The sequence below is a fragment of the Trachemys scripta genome, chromosome 1 (genome assembly GCF_013100865.1).
Source record: "Trachemys scripta elegans isolate TJP31775 chromosome 1, CAS_Tse_1.0, whole genome shotgun sequence".
In the NCBI taxonomy this organism is placed as follows: Eukaryota; Metazoa; Chordata; order Testudines; family Emydidae; genus Trachemys; species Trachemys scripta.
In genome coordinates, this window is record NC_048298.1 from 315591826 (window position 1) to 315608227 (window position 16402).

The 16402-nt window shown below is 40.0% G+C and overlaps 1 protein-coding gene across 3 annotated transcripts in view; it reads right to left on the reverse strand.

Annotated features, from left to right (window-relative positions):
• Positions 1–16402, reverse strand: part of CNTN5 (contactin 5) — a 987313-nt gene that overhangs the window by 59862 nt on the left and 911049 nt on the right. The window lies entirely within an intron of this gene.

Below are 16402 nucleotides of genomic sequence, written 5' to 3' on the forward strand. Positions count from 1 at the left end.
AAGCAGTTCAGTATTCATGAAATACATAGTTAAGATGCATATCACTGAAGTGGTTGATTTCTATGATTTCTGATGACAAATTATGATTATTTCTATTTTTGTAATGCTTCATGAGGAAGAAGCAATTAACATGTCAGAGTGATAGCTGTGGAATTAGAAATAGAAACAGGAATTTAAAAGGTACTAATAAGCGATGGTCACATAAATACCACCCTATACCGGAAACCTACTGACCGCTACACTTACCTACATGCCTCCAGCTTCCATCCAAGACACACCACACGATCCATTGTCTACAGCCAAGCTCTAAGATATAACCGCATTTGCTCCAATCCCTCGGATAGAGACAAGCACCTACAAGATCTCTATCAAGCATTCTTAAAACTACAATACCCACCTGCTGAAGTGAAAAAACAGATTGACAGAGCCAGACGAGTACCCAGAAGTCACCTCCTACAAGACAGGCCCAACAAAGAAAATAACAGAACACCACTAGCTGTCACCTTCAGCCCCCAACTAAAACCTCTGCAGCGCATCATCAGAGATTTACAACCTATCCTGAAAGATGATCCTTTACTCTCACAGATCTTGGGAGACAGACCTGTCCTCGCTTACAGACAACCCCCCAACCTAAAGCAAATACTCACCAGCAACCACACATCACTGAACAAAACCACTAACCCAGGAACCTATCCTTGTAACAAACCCCGATGCCAACTCTGTCCACATATCTATTCAAGTGACATCATCATAGGACCTAATCACATCAGCCATACCATCAGGGGCTCGTTCACCTGCACATCTACCAATGTGATATATGCCATCATGTGCCAGCAATGCCCCTCTGCCATGTACATTGGCCAAACCGGACAGTCTCTACGCAAAAGAATTAATGGACACAAATCTGACATCAGGAATCAAAATACTCAAAAACCAGTGGGAGAACACTTTAACCTGTCTGGTCATTCAGTGACAGACCTGTGGGTGGCTATATTACAAGAGAAAAACTTCAAAAACAGACTCCAACGAGAGACTGCTGAGCTAGAATTGATATGCAAACTAGACACAATCAACTCCGGTTTGAATAAGGACTGGGAATGGCTGAGCCATTACAAACATTGATTCTATCTCCCCTTGTAAGTATGCTCACACTTCTTATCAAACTGTCTGTACTGGGCTATCTTGATTATCACTTCATAAGTTTTTTTTCTCTTAATTAATTGGGCTCTCAGAGTTGGTAAGACAACTCCCACCTGTTTATGCTCTCTGTATGTGTGTATATATATCTCCTCAATATATGTTCCATTCTATATGCATCCGAAGAAGTGGGCTGTAGTCCACGAAAGCTTATGCTCTAATAAATTTGTTAGTCTCTAAAGTGCCACAAGTACTCCTGTTCTTCTTTTTGAGGAATTTAAAAAAACATCACCAATTACTTTATTCTTTAAGTTTTTTAAAACCTAAGATAAATACAAATAAAATAGCAACCTTTAAGAAGTATCTAAGGTTAAACTAAACAGCCATATGTTCTTTTCTCCCTTATAACAGCCTTGCACCATCTACTTGCAGTCTTTCTTGCTCTGCTTCATCAGAACTCAAGTCCTGATCCAGCAGTTGGATCTATGTGGGCAAACCCTTATGTGCATTAGGAGTCCCATTTAAGTCAATACACAGATCCTGTTGCTGAAGGAAGACTCAGACTGTAAACTCTTCAAGGTAGCAATGATGCCTTAAAAGGCCACAACATGCCATGTGCTGTAAAAGTAATAAATAATAATTATATGAAATTAATAAATATAAAGCAAATTTAGGATGTTGTAGAGGCAAACACCACAGTTTGTTGATATGACAAATGAACCATGTTCAAAGGAAAACTAAGGTCAATAGGTGTCTTGAAAACCACTAAATTTTGATAATCACCAAATCAAGAATTCAATATATATACTGTCTCACACATTCAATCATTTCCTGCATCATTTAATAGCTTGTTTGAATGTTTTTTGTTTTTCATTTAAGCTAATATTCCAAAGGATATTGTTTGTTACAGGATCCAGGAAAAAAAAACCCAAACAACAAAATTGCTTTTCATCTCCTGAGAAGTGAAAAATATTATTTTACTGTACTCAGCTGCAGACAATCATAATGAATTATTTTTTATTTGCATATGTTAACTGATTAATTAAGATTGCTAACAGAGATGAGTCAGAACCAAAAACATGAATATGAACACTCCCCGTCTTCTCCAGACCTCAGTATTACTGGACTCTGAGACCATATTAACTACCATACTGGATCAGTATTCTCTCTCCAGCAGTGGTGAGAAGCAGATTCTTCGGAGGAAGGGGTATGAACCCCACAGTAAGGTTAGGTTTAGTATGCAGGTTCTGGGTGGTGGTGGTGGTCTGTGATACACAGGTCAGACTAGATGATCTGGTGGTCCCTTTTGCCTTAAACTCTATGACTCTCTGAGTATGCAAATGTGGAATAATCTGACCCCAACATAAATCTTATCATGGTCTTTTATAATTAGAGATTGGCTTAAACCCTGAAGCACCAGGTTTGATTCCTGCAGAAGATTTTCTCATGATTATGACATCTGTATATTCTTGATATCGATATAAATATCTTTCTGAATCTTAAATTCTTGGTTTCAACAATTTCCACAGTTTAATTACATGTTGTGTGCAAAGGCATTTCCTTCTATTGGTTTTGAATTTCCCACCTTTTAATTTCATTGAATGTAAAACAAAGTAACTTATGTTATAACCAGTCTTGTGCCAAGATTTTCTATCAGTATGTATGTAATCATAAGTATATATTGGCTTCTTTTGGCCCTTCAGATGGCAATAATGAACCCATGCTCTCCTTCTAGGGAGACAAGATGGCAGCAAGAGTGTCCCTAAGTACTTACCCCAGCAGCTGGGCATGTATCTGCTTAAGTGGGCAGGACCCACTGCACTCTTCTCCTGCCACACACACAGTCCCCTGCTGGGCTGCTGTTGATCTTGGCGTTAACACCCATTGAGATGAATGGGGTGCGTCCACCCTCTTCCCCAGAAATTGCTTTAATCTATTTGCAGACTCAGGCAGACATCATTTTAGAGTTTACCCTGCAACCACCCTGGTGAGAAACTTTTTATTTTTAATAAATGCTCCAATTTTAATGTAATCCGTGACTCCAGAAGCTGAAGCTCTGGGCACAGTATTATAGTGTGTATGCCCTAATCTTAAGCAACATTACAGGTCCTTTGTGATACCATTTTCCCTAAAGACTTCATATCTTTATGGAGAGAGTGAGTTTCCAACCACTGTATTATAGTAATAACATGATTTTCTTTACATGAAATTGGTAGAAATTTAGTTATTTCGTCAGTTAGTTAGTCAATGTCACATGTTAAATTCTCAATACATTTTGTTGCCTGAGTTCTCTTATGGTTTCAATACCTTCTAAATCATTCATAGTCATGACAATGTCTCCTTAAACTTTCTGGGGTGTGTAGTCTCACACTGTCTGCAGGAGGACTTTAAAAAGCATTTTCATTTCCAACATCAGGCACTTTTGAAAGGGGATTAATAAGGGACAAAAGCTTTGGTGATGACAAATGGATGACAGCCCAAGACCTGAGTGCCATGCAGATGTTACTCATTTTGTGGAAATGCCATTACATTTTATGCTCAGCTGTAATCATTTATAGCGTCAGCCAGATGGTTAAGTTTAAGATGCTTTTCACCCAAGGGTTGTATTATTGTTCAGGATTTCTAAAACATTTTATTAAATTTAAAAATAGTTAATTTAGGGGAAAAAAGCAAGTCTGCTCATATGCTCCTCTCTAAACTCTGCTCAGAAAGTGACTAGACATAAGTGCAATATGGTTGCATCTTTGTAGGGAAGCTTGCTTGGTGTGGAACATTCACTTATGCAGCTCCAGAATCAATAGAAACCCAGCATAAAGGACTTTGGTGGATTATCTTCTGGCAAAGCAACTCCTCCGTTTAGTTAAGGAACTTTCTTTTATTTTAGGGCAAAAGAGATTGTATTTTGGAAAACTTGTTATGAGTTTTTTTTTTTTTTTTAACTTTAGGAATTGTTCTATCCATCATCGAGCGAGGTTCTTTAGAGTTCCTACTGTTGTCTGCTGTTAATATGGGATTTCTTGAAATGACATTACCAATTGCAGTGTCTTAGTAATTCTGTTAAGCATTGCTCTTTCCATCGAATCCCTAGACAAAACCTGCTTTTCCGCTATGTAGTGAAAGGAAACAACAAATTAATTTCTCATAGCCTGTATTTTACTAAAGGCTGCTCTGCATAATTCTTATCTCCTGCATGGGTAAATCGAGGCTACTCATAACTTCTACCACTATCTCATTTTATTGCTCTTATTGTTAATAAAATACACTAAAATAACACCATACATTTACATGGTATTTTACTATGTCCTTTTCCTGAAGACCTTGCAGCCTAGGCTGGACAAAACAAACAGAAACAAAACACAGGGCAATGGTTCGGTAAAGGAAAATTGTGGAGAATATGGTCGGAAATATTGCTAGGCAGAAGCGGGCTTTCAGGAGGGATTTGAAGGAACAGATCTTTAGGTAGTAAAGAGGAAGGACAAGAATCTGACTTAGAAGAGCAAGACTAGTAAAGGGAGACAGCATGAAATAAGGTAAAGTCAAAGCAGGGGTGGGGGAGATGAAGGTACCAGTAAGTAAAGAGTAATGGGAGCACTAACAGGACCCAGAAGAGGATGGAGGGTAATGAGAATAGAAATTGCAGGGGAGATCAGATTCTGTAGAGTTTTGAAGGTGAGAATAAGGAGCTTGACAAGAGACAGGTAGCTAATGGTGGGATTCCAAAAGAGTGCTGATATGCTTCAGAGGATCCTGACAGGAAGAGGAATTTAGCTCCAGCATTTTGTTTAGACTAATGGGAGAGGTGAAATCAGGGAGACAAGAGAAGAGCAAAGTGTACAGTAAATCCAGCTGAATAATGACCAAGTCTTGTTGCATAGTGGGGAACTTGGGAATTGGGCTGTTTCAAACCTGCCAATGCCCCTGGTGGGCCTGCAGTTTAAGCCTGGGAGGTAAAAAGGGTTGTTAGTGAGTTTACATGTGCTTCTGTCTCATCAACAGCATTATTTCCAACTTTCTCTCCTCACACAGTACTATTTCAAGATCAAGAGATATTGAACTACTACGCACATGTCTAAGCTTTGGAACTGAAGACCCTCATTTATTAGGCAAAGGTGGTAACCTCCTCTGAGTTGAAGTTGCAACACAAAGTGCTGTTTTAGCCTCCTTCTATTATTTTGGTTTGGAAAATTGGTTTGGCCTGAAAATTGCCAGATTTATTCTGAAGACAACGTAGAAATTGGGAGACAAAAAGCCACAAAACTATTCTTAACAATTAGCCTGCTTTGTAATTTTAATGTTTGTCTAGTTTTTCCATCTCCCTCCAGCTCAGAAATGGCTTATCACGACTCCTTCAAATCTTCCATAAAGTAAAAGCTCGTTATAAAGTTACAAATCAGCTATATTTGAAGAAAACCCATTGTAATAAAACAAAGTTAATTATTTTTGCTCTATATAGTTCTAGATCTTTCTCCTATTTTAGTCAATGGGAGGCTTTTTGTGTCACTGAATTCAGTGTGCGCTGGATTGGACACTATGGATGCAATTCACCAGAGTGCTGAGGATCAGAACAAAGCCACTAACTTCCAAATTAAACCCTTAGAGCAGGTGTTAATCAGTGCATATGCCTTGTTCTGCTCCTTTTGCCTGGGTGAACTTCATCATACATTTTTCAAGAAGCATGCCCTCTACTGTACAGTGGCAGCTTAGACAAAACATAAGGATGTTTGTTTAGCTGATAGCTCACAAGGACCTTCCCTCCTTTACTGCATATGGAATACGCTTGTGTTTTTAGAGCCAGATGTCCCAATTTTTTGTCCTGGTTCTATAAGTGTGAGCCATTTATTAATGAGACACAGTAGTCTCCTATGGTTAAAGTTGTAACCAGAGTCTCCTTCTAAAGCACATTTTGACTCATCTTGTAATTACCACATCATTTGCAAGATCCAAGCCCTTTAAACCAAGGAAACAAATGATTAAGGACCTAATAAATGTTAATGTGCCTACAGAATGCTCTAGACTTCTGAAACACTATGCTGGGGTGTGGCCTATAGGCAACACTTTTTAAAATAAAATTAACTGTTTTTTTCATTTTCCACAACTTACTGGGAAGGAATCATTTGTGCTAGATGCTGAGTTGTCTTGGCCCCCTTTTTCTGAAATGTAGATATGAGTTGGAAGCAGGTGGATTTAAAGGAGTTGGAAACAAAGGCATGTGGACAAGCCTTCTGGTCTAGTAGAGGTACATGGTACTCTCTTAACAGGCAAGATCAGCACCCTGGGAAAAGTTATGGTTTTTGAGTTTATAGCAAGATGGATTGAAATTCCTAATTACTTAGGACCGTGGTTTGGGTTTATAGGTGTCTTAATGGCCTTTACTATAGTTTGAATGTGAACTTGCTAAACTTAAATTTCTGTTACATTCAACAGCTGTGGGTAATGGCCTTTAAACCCAAACACTTGTCTGTAAGTTTTACTGGCAATATACGGTAATCAAGTTAACTATCAGCTCTTACATTATATACTCTCCAGGTCAGCAAGGTTCAGAGAAAACACATACAACATTACTTCTACACAAATATATTATGGAAGTGGATTTCTTGCTTAGATTGGTACTTTTACCAATGTGAAAGATGAATAGCTTTAGACTCTTTTTTATTTTTAGTCCACAAAAGTGTACTTCTAAAGCCACATTTTGTAGTCACAAAGACTTTCATCCCTTTACTCTATTGTATTTCTCTATACTCATTTTTAAGCTCTTTCAGCTTCTACATAGCCTTTTGATAATTTTACTTAGGGTAGACATATAAGCTGTGTTGACCAGATTTCTGTTTATGGCCATAGCGAACACATTATTCATTCTGCTGAAAGCTTTTTATTTCAGTAGATACAAAAACTTTTCTTCTTCTTACAAAGTATGGTTCCTGTCATGCCTATAATACTAATAATTGTTTGGTCAAACGTATTTGTAATGGATACATATATGCTAGCAAGTTTTCCATAGTGCACAAACAGTATATTTAAGTAATTCCAGGAGACTGTGCCCACAGATTTTTCTTTTCTGGGAAAGGCATGTGGTCCACATCTGTAACAAGAACAACAAAAATTATGAAGTCTGCATTATTCAAAGAGATAACAAAAATTCAGCAGCTGATTTAAAACTATTCCCCAAAATTCTTAGCATCAAAGGCTACCTAAATCCCTGAGTTGAAATCATCAATGTACCACTGGAGATAACAAGACCAAATGAATGCAGTGAATTCTCAGAAACCATGGGACTGCTCAAAAAAGGGCCGAGTGCTGGAGTGACCGATTCATGATGCTTTTCTTTGAAGTTGCTCCTAAATTTTTTTTTGAATTTTCAGAAGCACTGAAGATGTTACTTACCTTCTGTGTGTCTATGGCTGCTCCACTGTAGGTGTATCCACATCTCTGAGCCTCAGATTAGAGATTTTAGGCTTGCCTCGAGGCTATCTAGTGCTGCATGGGCGAACTGTCCTTAGTTCCTTCTCTACCACAGAAACTCTTATTAAGAGCTCCAAAGCAAAGGCAAAGTGGGTGGTTTGTGGAGCACCCGTAAGGACACATCTCAAAGAACCACCGTTACTGCACAAGGTGAGTAACCTCTTCTTCTTCAAGTAGTGTCCCTATAGGTACTCCACTGTAGGTGGCTCTACAGCATTAGCCCTGATAGAGGGGTGGGGCTTCGAAATCGAGTCTAGTACTGATGATAATACCATGGATCCAAACATAGCATCTGATGCTGAGTCATAGGTGATAGCACAATGTTCCACACAAGTATGAGCAGATGCCCAAGTTGCTGTTGTGCATATTTCTGTGATGGGAATGTTTTTGATGAAGGCTACAGACTTGGAAACAGACTTGGAAACAGATCAGAACTCCAAATGAACTCCAGATGGAGGTTGAAGATTGTGGGTACTATAGTAATAGGTAATGCAGTTTGATATCTATCTAGAGCATCTTTGTTTCGAGACTGAGGATACTTTAGACCTCTCTGCAATTGAAAGCAATAGTTTAGAAGATTTTCTGAAAATGTTTGTTCTATACAAATGGAATGCCAAAGCTCTCCTGACATTGAGTGTATGTAATATTGCTTTTCTCTGGTCATGATGTGGCTTTTGGAAGAAGATAGGGAGATGAATAAGTTGCTTTATGTGGAAGGCAGAGGATACTTTCAGAAGGAACTTTGGGTATGGTCTCTGTGAGACCTTATCCCTAAAAAACATTGCGAAGGGTGGGTGTGCCATTAGAGCTCCTATTTCTTAGTCTGAGCAGGACCTTTGATATGAGAGGAATCAGAGGAAAGGCATAAAGGAGACCTGTATTGCAGTGAAAGAGGAAGGCATCTGGAGCAGTACTGGGAGCATATTTTGGTTTTGGTCATGGCAAATAAGTCTATTTTGGGGGCTCCCCAATGCAGAAATACATTGTGGAGGACAACAGGGTCCATTTCACATTTGTGTTCCTGTCAGAATATCCTGCTGAGGTATGCTGTGGTATTCTGAACACCCAGCAGGTAGACTGCTGACAAGATGATGCTGTGCCATGCACCAATTCCATAGTTTCACTGTCTCTGCGCAAAGGGATGTAGATCTCACTCCTTCTTGGTGGTTTATGTAGACTATACATGACTTTTATGTTTGCCCTTGATCAATGATAGGAAATGTGAACAATCATTCCTGATGGCTCTGAGCTCCAATAGGTTGATATGTAGTGTTGATTCTAAGGGGGACCATTTGCCTAAAAACATGTGATTGTCTAGATGAGCTCCCCAGCACGGTAAGGATGCGTCTATTGCAGCAGTGGGCAAACTACGGCCTGGGGGCCACATCCGGCCCTTCATATGTTTTAATCCAGCCCTCGAGCTCCTGCCGGGGAGCAGGGTCCAGGGCTTGCCCCGCTCCAGCTAGGGAGCAAGGTTGGTCTTGCTCCACATGTGCTGTGGCTCCGCACAGCCCCCAGAAGCAGCATTATGCTCTCCTGCTCCAAGTGTGGCCCCCATAGCTCCCATTGGCCAGGAACCATGGCCAATGGGAGCTGCAGGGGTATCGCCTGCGGATGGGGCAATGCGCAGAGCTGCCTGGCCATGCCTCTGCGTAGGAGCCAGAGGGGGACATGCTGCTGCTTCCGGGAGCTGCTTGAGGTAAGTGCTGCCTGGAGCCTGCCCCCCTGCCGGGCCACAACTCCTTGCCCCAGCCCTGATCCCTCTCCCACCCTCCAAACCCCTCTGGCCCAGCCTGGAGCCCCCTCCTGAACCCTGAACTCCTCATTTCTGGCCCCAACCCAGAGCCTGCACCCCAGCCGGAGCCCTCATTCTCTCCCACACCCCAACCCCAAATGTCATGAGTATTCATGGCCCGCCATACAATTTCCATACCCAGATGTGGCCCTTAGGCCAAAAAGTTTGCCCACTCCTTGTCTATTGTCAGTATGAATGTTGGAGGTGGCTGAATGAATGGGACCCCTGTGCAGATATTCTGTGGATCTTTCTGCCATTCAAGATGGTCTTTGACTGTCAAGGGTAGTTTGTTTTATCTGTCTCAGTTTGGTGTGTATACTGTTTTGAGTCATGCCTGAAGGCAATGCATGTGGAACCCTTCATGACTTATTTCAAAGGCGTTTGCTGTCAGGTGCCTGGTAGTTGAAGACAATTTCTGGCCTAGGTCTTGAGGCTGATCTGAATAGTGTCAATAAAAATGATTAAGGTGTTGAACCTGTGTAGTGGGAAAAAGGCTTTGGCTTTCACCGCGTCTAGATAGGCTCCTATGAATTTTAGATGTTGCACTGGAGTTAGAGTGGATTTTTGAGTGTTCAATTGTAATCCCAACTGCATTAACACATCTATAGTCTTTTGTGTGGCTAATAGGACGTCATCGAAGGATTGTGCCTTGAGCTGGCAGTCATCTTGATATAGACATGTCATGATTCCTAATTTGCAAAGGTGAACCCTGCCACAGGTAGAATCTTCTAGAACACTCTGGATGTGGATGATAGACTGAATGGAAGCACTCTGTATTGAAAATGGTCTTGACCCAAGGTGAATCTCAGGAAACTCCTTTGGGATGGTTGAATCACAATATGAAAATAAGCATCTTGGAGGTTGAGGGCCGAGAATCAGTCTCCCTTGTTCAGAGATGGAATTATTGGAGCCAATGTCACCATTTTGAATATTTGTGCCTTTAAGTATTTGTTTAGTGACCTCAGATCCAGAATGGGTTCTATAACACCAAGGCATGGTTCCTCAATGGTTCAAAAGCAAAGAGATGTTCCGTTCAGAGAATGAGAAAGAGGTGCTATTACATAGCAGAATAATAACTATTTGTCACATATTTATGCAGAAGTGGAAAAGATTCCAAATTTGGTGTGACTCAAAACACGTTACCCCCACATTCTCTAGCCTCCTGCTAGTAATAGACTACAAGCTAGATCTAAAAAATCAGAATCATCTCTAAGTTCAGTAAAGATACATCTTGCAGCCCTAAATGTCTTTCATCATAATATGGACAGCTACTCCGTATTCATTCATTCTACAACAAAAAGATTCCTCAGGGCATGGGTAGGGCCCTACCAAATTCACAGCCATGAAAAACACAATGATTGTGAAATCTAGTCTCCCGCAGTGAAATCGGGTCTTTTGTGTACTTTTACCCTATACTATACAGATTTCACGGGGGAGACCAATGTTTCTCAAATTGGGGGTCCTGACCCAAAAAGGAGTTGCAGGGAGGTCGCAAGGTTATTTTACGGGGGGAGATCACAGTATTGCCACAGTACTTCTGCACTGGGCAGCTGGAGAGTGGCAGATATTGGCCGGGGACCCAACTCTGAAGGCAGTGTCCTGCCAGCAGCAGCGCAGAAGTAAGGGTGGCAATACCATACCATGCCACCCTTACTTCTGCGCTGCTGCCTTCAGAGCTGGGTGGCCGGAGAGTTGTGACTGCTGACCAAGGCCCAGCTCTGCATGCACCAGCGCAGAACTAAGGATGACAATACCATACCATGCCATCCTTACTTCTGTGCTGCTGCTGGTGGTGGCTCTGCTTTCAGGTCTGGGCTCCTGGCCAGCAGCCACCGCTCTCCAGCAGGCCAGCTCTGAAGGCAGCACTGCCACCAGCACAAGCGCAGAAGTAAGGGTAGCAATACCGCAACCCTCCCTACAATAACCTTGTGACCCTCCCACAACTCCTTTTTGGGTTAGGATCACACAGAAACCACATCCAAAGTTCCTCCTGAAAGTATCTTCTGTCTTCCACATAAACTAATTTATTCACCTGCCTACCTTCTTCCCAAATACACACCATGACAAGAGAGAAGCACTGAAATAACTGTTTTGTCTGACAAATGGATCAATAAAATGGGAAAGTAGGGTTAGAACAAGAATACTTATGTTTTTATTTTTTGACATGAGCAAAGGAAATTCCAGGTCACTATAAATTAGTATTTTATACAGTGCTACCTAAGAACAAAGGTGTCTGAATAATATGTCATTGTGGTATCTTTACAAACTACTAGTGGCCTTTTTCTTTGTTATATCGTTGTACAGTTTGTAATCTAAGTCATAATGCTACAGAGTATTGCTTCTAATGTACTATTTAAGCTCCATAGAGACTGAAAGATTATACCTGTCATGCTTTGACAGCAAACTTGTTGGAACAATATAGAAGATACCACCTGACATGTTTGGAGAAAGAGACAGCAGGTTAAATTGTAGCTGGAGCATTTAAATAGATGTGCTAGGTGATGGATGGATTACTGTGATGTTGTCTGTAATACAGCACATAATTCAGTGGTGTGTGATTGATTCCACTTATTAGCTTGGGTTTAACATACCATGATCCAAGTTTGCAAGACAAATATGTGAGCTTCAATTTACAGATAGGGTTCAGGTGACAGAACATCTCTGGCAATGCGGGTTATGTGTTTCAAGTGGAGTTTGCTAATAACTCTCTGATTCCTTGTGTTGACAATAAAGAAATCATGACCCAAACTAACAACTTCTAGAAGAAAACGAATAATTCAAAGAGACTGGTACCTTGCTGTATTTTCTCTGTGATTAATAAAAGCTTTCATTAACTACATCAATGCTAAAATGGAGATAATTCTGTCATGTTGATTCAAGCCTCTAGATTGTGCTAGTGCACACACACACATACATACACAAATACATACAAAGCCTTTTATTTTGTGAGTCTACTTTGCAAAAACTCCTGTGGTGAGCTTGGAACATTTTTACTGTGCAATAGCATAATAACTATTAAAACTGACCTAAAATTGTACATGGGACTTGAATTGTATTTTTACTTTCAATATTCCCATATATTGGGTATAAATATTTATAGGAAAATCCTTTTTCTCTTATTTCTAAATGCTTAAAGTGAAGTCTCAATCCCTGCAACATTGTATCATAATATGCTCCGCATTGATAACTACTGTATACACTTTAATGCACTGATTCAGGAAAACTCCCTCAGTTGCCCTGAAGCTGCTACTGTAACCCTAGTCCTAATCAGCCCAAAGAAGGGGGGAAAAACAGAGTAATCCCCAGTCCTGGGGCTGCTAGCAGAGGCCTTCCAGAAATGTGTTCCATCCTATGCCCAGAAATGTGTTCCATCCTATACAGGAAATGTTTCACTCTTATGCAGCCCCAACAAATCCTGCCCTTCCTGTTTACAGTGGAACTGCATTGTTTCCTCTACAAAAAGAGGGAACAGAAGAATATACAGTAACTATTATTTGTAGAAGGTGAGGCCTAATTTGGGCCTTATTCTATCAAGGTCAAAGACAAACTTCAATTACTTAGGAACTGGATTGTGGCTTCTGAAGGTCTTTTTGGTAAAACTGAGTTATGCTTAGTGCTGTGGCTGTTATAGTGTTCCAGAAACCTCCTCCTCAAAGCGAAATATGCTATTTACCTTTGCTAGATGTGGCTGGTAGGACCAATGCTGATTTGCAGTATTAAGGCAACAAAAGTATTTTCTTTACAATGTCAATTCTTTCCATGAAAGAGCTAGCTGGTGACTTAATGCTTGTTAGACTGAAGGTTGACGGAGGAAGCAGATCATGGAGATATCCACTGTAATAAGAAATGAATAAAGATTGTTTTGGAATTTCTATCACATAATGGAAACATAAAAACACAACAAATCTTTGTGGAAGACAGTCTTTGAAAACAAATTAACTTACCAACCAGGCATTGTCTTGAGGGAACCTGACACATCGTTGGCTAGGAATCAGCAGAGACATCTGCAGAATGTAAACCTCCTGGTTGGTACGTGAGTATATGGTAACCACATTTGTGATCACATCATTAGTGTCAGAACATGACATGCATATTTATCCTGCATTAGAGCCTTCTGTTTTTGTAATCTCTTCTTTGTGAAAAATAAGTACAGAGACATGCAGTGGTGCCAATTATAGCTGGAAAACCAGCCAAGTTGAAAAATTCTTCTTTTTCAATCCGTTGCTGGTTGAAAATCACAGGAAGCTGAAGATGTATACAAATAAAATAAAGATCGGTAACAGAGAGGGCATTGGGCAAGGGACAACTGTTCCTGGATCAGTACCAAGAATGAGGTATGATACTCATTGATTGATAAAAACCAAAAATAGTTTCTGCTCTGTAACTGGATAACTGAAACTTTACAAACAGGGACAAGCACTTCCTGGGCATATTTTTTCTCTGTGAATATCCTTGTTTACATAACAAACAGCTATTCTGAAAATGCTGCTGTGGAGAAACACCTGTTTGCACCATTTTTTCCAGAGAAGTGCGAACATGGTGAAAGTTCACATCTCTTGTTTTGCACTATTCACTCAGATCTAGTAGGAGTAGAGGATATTTTTATTACCTATCACACACATGTAATTCCTCTGGTTGATCTCTGCACCAGCACATTAATGGTCTCTTTGGGCAAAATTTTGTCTTCAGATGAGTGCACAGAGCTTTGAAATATGACAGGGAGAGCCATGTGTATGTATCCAAGAGTAGAATTTGGCCTGCTGACAGCAAGTTTACCACAGCCTTAAAGATTTATTACAATTCACAATCAAGTTTTGCCAATAGTTAGAACTAGCAATCAATGACTCAAGTCATGCATTTTGTAGACTTTTAAGAATTAAATCTAGGCACAAAATGGAATTTTGTATGTGGGAAGCAAAAGATTATAACCTGTATCTTTGTCACAGACGTTCAAGAGAAAGGGTTCTCCTGTGATGCAGAGGGGCAGAGAACCCTGCAGGCCAATTTTTGAAGAGGGTATTTGATGCTGACACAAGTTAAGGAGTAGCAGCATTACCTAGAACCAAACAGTGTGGTCAGGAATTGTGTATAGTTCTTCATGTTACTCCGCTAAAGCATTTCTGGTTTTGTCTTCTTTTGTTACAGTGGCTGAGCATCCTTTGAACACAGGCACTCCAATTATGTCAAACAGTGCAGTAGTTTTCCGAGGACAAATATTCACTAGGATGAAACAACCAAACTGTTTTTCAGTTGCAACCCATAATAGGATTTAAATGCTTTAAATTCTAAGCTGAAAGGCGCGTGCATTAATTCATAGGGCAAACACTCTCATGGTCAATAAAATGTTTATAAGTAATGACATCACCATTCTTTGCCATATTTAAAAAAAAACAGAAAGGAGAACAAACAACAAGGGACAGAAAAGAAAGTTATTTGGGTGAAGGAGAGGCTATTATGGACTAAATAGAAAGTTGCCTTAGTACTACTTATGATATGGAATGTAATCAGATTTCTAAAGTACCCATCAAAGTCTTCAGTTTTGAGTGTCAAATGTTGAAACTATGTGGAGGGATAAGATTCTTGCTTCTTGCCAGCCTTTAGGTGGAAAACTTTAAACAACATTTTTGAAGAGTAAGTGAGGGAAGATCAAATTATGGTTTTGTCACTAACAAAGATGTCAATAAAAAAAGAGTTCCTGCTGAAAGTGTATTTCATGCTAAATTAAACACCCAAAACAGTAGTACACTTTATTTGCAAAAGGCCCACACCCTTTAAAAACCTGCACACACTGTAGGAAGTTTTCAGAAGATTAGCCTCCTTATTTGCATCTGACAAATTGATGTGCATAAATTTGAGTACTTGCACCTTTAACTACCTAATTATAGGTGCAAACCGTGCAATTACAGGCAAAAGTATTTAGACTTGCCCTGCATTGTTCATTCTGCAGGCACAAAAGAGCTAGCCCAAGTTTTCTAACCAATTATTTTTTTGGCAAACTTCCTCTATTGTACAATGCAGTACATACTGAAGGCACTATATACATGATAAAAAATAATGAAAGCCTTATTACTCATACTGTGTTCAAATGAATATGCTAGACAGCGATTGGTGCATGTCATTCCATAGTGAACACAAAATATACAAAGGAACTACATGTTTTCTGAGACACTGCACGTGCCTGAGAATGTGGTGATACATGGCTGTCTCTGAAGATTTACACCTGAGGTGTGTACAAACAGGGATTTGCAAAGACTTTGTGTTGTTCTTCTCCAACTGACGAGGGCAGGATGATGTTCAGTTATCTCTCTATTCCTTTATTATAAAGCGTCAAAATAATTTCCTTTGACTTACAGTCAACACATCTGATTAGTAGTAGCATAATGTAGTCCCCTTGCAAATAATCTACCAGTTATATCCATGAATATCTAAAAGAGGAAGTGTAAAGTGATTTTGATTCAACTTACTCGGTGTGTTACTCTGTGTCCTACCAAGCAGATGAAGGGTACAGTATTCACAGTCAAAATAGCAATGATATGTCAAAAAAGATCAGACAAGCCTTACAATATAACATCTAAACTACAGACAATAGCTATCCCTAAGAAGTTTATACTACCTATGCAGTATGTAGCAGTACTCTTTTGGCTTTCACTGACACAACTGCATAGTGGTAGTGAACTTCCTAGACACATGACAAGCCTCCTCCACACCCCACAACTCGAAGTCTTCAGAGTAACCTTGCACCGCTGACCTCTTCTGCTGAATCAGTGTCCAGTGTTCCCAAGGGCTCAACCAAGAGAAGCTTGCAATGAGACGGCAACCTGGGACTATCAAATTGCAAACCACTGAGTGCCGTAGAGAAAGACGTTGGGGAGGGGCATAAGGACTGAATTACAATAATTTTTAACAGTATAAAGGAAAACAAATATTTAGATTCTCTTAAATATTTTGGGATTAATTTTTGAAAAACGTTGAAGAAGAAACAACTAGTGACAACTACATGGAATCTGCTTT